Source organism: Leopardus geoffroyi, chromosome B3 (assembly GCF_018350155.1).
Source record: "Leopardus geoffroyi isolate Oge1 chromosome B3, O.geoffroyi_Oge1_pat1.0, whole genome shotgun sequence".
NCBI lineage: Eukaryota > Metazoa > Chordata > Mammalia > Carnivora > Felidae > Leopardus > Leopardus geoffroyi.
The window spans coordinates 80,509,785-80,512,368 of NC_059337.1; the positions used below are offsets into that span (position 1 = coordinate 80,509,785).

A 2,584-nucleotide genomic window follows, 5' to 3' on the forward strand; every position below is an offset into this window, starting at 1 on the left:
ACCTGAGCTGAAGTCAGACGCTCAAACGACTGAGCCACCTAGGCGCCCCTAGATTTTTTAAACAAACGAATATTTTAAAAGAGGAGAGCCAAGACATAAATGGTTTTAAACCATGTGTTTCTGGGTTTTATTCAGCCAAGATGTCATTTATACTCATTCTGATTTTCACTCAAAGTGTTAGTAAATTATATTAGCCCTATGACTTACATTTCTGTTTACAGAAACACAAGGCTTGTAAAGTGATTTTAATATGAAACATTGGCCATGAATTGCATATGTGAGATGAAAAATATTACATACCTAAAAGATACAGCTTGAAAATCCTGAGATGTAGGAAAACAAATTGGTAATATTTCAGAGGGTAAGAAATGTTTTTCCCTTTATTTCATCTATCATAAATTTGCTCAAATATATTTAAATTTTTATGCTATGATCAAGGCTGGTGAGGCATGAGTAATGGACAATTCCTGGAAACAAGTTATAATGCTCTACTCATTCTTGACACTGTTTTATGCATTTCCAGAACACTTCATCTCTTTGCATAGATCCAAATTCTCATCTGGTATCATGTATATATTCTCTCTGTCTGAAGAAATTCCTTTAACATTTCTTATAATGCAGGTCTGCTGGCAATAAAAGTGTGAAAAAGTTTGGAAATATTTTTATTTCTCTTTCATTTTTGAAAGAGATTTTCATGAGGCATGGAACTCTGGTTTGACAGTGGTTCTTCTTGTTTTTCAATACAATAAAAGCTTGGATTGCGAGTAACTTGTCCTGCAAGATGGGCAAACATTCCTGATCAATTTTAACTTGATAAACGAGTGATGTCTTGCAATACGAATAGTATGTAACACCAAGTGTCACATGATCACAACTGAGCCAATATGAAGATATATGCTGTGTTCTGTATTCAAGTCAGAAGACCCAATGTTGTTAATATCTATTCTCCCCAATTTGACTGATACAGGCAACGCAATCTCAACCAAAATTCCAACCGAGTTTTGTAGACATTAACAAGCTTATTCTAAAATTCAGATGGAAATGAAAAAATCAAGAATAGCCAAAACAACTTTGTGAAAGAAGAATGTTCCTGTTTAGGTGTGTTTTCTTGTTAGGTGCTGTCTGTGGGGCAGGGAGGGGACTGAGCTACAGGCCAGGGGCAGCTCATGAGAGCCTGGCACTACCCAAGGACAGCCAGAGGCTGGAGGCCCAGCACTGCCATTTTAGCCCCTAGTCTGGCTGTGGAGTTGGCATGCCTAGAATAGACCAAGTGGGGGCTCCCAGCAACTACAGATGTCCAAGGCAGGAAAACAAGGCTGCCAGCCCCCAGCAGCCCTCACAACGATCCTCAAGGACTGATGTTGGCCTCCAGCCCTGGTTGAGGAGAAAAGGGACCCCTCACAGCCCCATGGAGAGAGGCCCTTATAATAACTAATATTAAAAAAGCCTAATCAAACCAAATATTGTCAAGGGTACAGAAGAACTTTAACCATCATGCACGGCTGCTGATGGAATGTATAAGGATACAGCATTTTGAAAAACCTAAAAAGTTTACATACACCTGCAATGTCCTAGGGGTTTATCCTAGAGAAATGCAATCTTACATCCATACTTGTGACTTACATATAAATATTGTAGCGGCTTTATATGTAATAGCCCGAAAATGGAAACAACCAAAAGTCTATCAGTAGGGTAAACAGATTGTATATCCATACAGGAAATATACATAAACACACACACACACTAGATGCATCTCCAAATAATTATGCTGAATGAAAGAAACTTTATAAAAAAGAGTACATACTCTATGATTCCATTCTTATAAAACTCTGGAAAATGTAAACAAACCTATAGTGACAGAAAGCAAATCAGTGGTTGCCTTAAGACAGGATAGGGCAGGGGTGCCTGGGTGGCTTAGTCAGTTACGCAGCAGACTTTGGCTAATAAGTTCAAGCCCTGCGTGGAGCTCTGTGCTGACAGCTTGGAGCTTGGAGCCTGCTTCAGATGAGAGCCCCCTCTCTCTGCCCCTTCCCCTGCTTGCACTCTCTCTCTCTCTCTCTCTCAAATATAAATATAAACATTTTAAAAATTAAAAAAAAAAGACAGAATAGGGCAATGGGAAAGGAAGGAATGGAGGGAGGGACTACAAAAGGGTCCAAGAGGAAACTTTTGGGGATGATGGATATGTTAATGCTAAGTTAATATCTTGATTGTGGTGATGGTCTCACAGGTGTATACATAAAATGTATACAGTTTATTGTATGTCAATGATACCTCAGTGAGGCTGTTAAAAATGGATTTTACAAGACTAATAGCTTGGATTTTTTTTCCAGTTTTATTAAAATACAATTGAGATATAATGCTTGGATATTAAAGAATATTCTTTAAAAAAAAAAGTCTTAAATAAGCTCTATGTGGGACTTAGACTCATGACCCCAGGATCAAGAGTCCCATGCTCTACTGACTGAACCAGATAGGTGCCCCAAGAAATAGTCTTTTAAAGGATTTTGAAGTGATTGGAGAAGGGAATTTCTGAAAGTAAGGTAAGAAAATGCACTTTATAAAATAGATAGATATAAATGTT

General features: G+C 38.0%; 1 non-coding gene across 1 annotated transcript; it reads right to left on the reverse strand.

Annotated features, from left to right (window-relative positions):
* Nucleotides 1–1,291: 1,291 nt before the first annotated feature.
* On the reverse strand, nt 1,292–1,421 carry LOC123584722. The gene has a single exon (XR_006705668.1). It is a non-coding gene; the product is annotated as a small Cajal body-specific RNA 20 (non-coding RNA).
* Between the last annotated feature and the right edge of the window lie 1,163 nt (nt 1,422–2,584).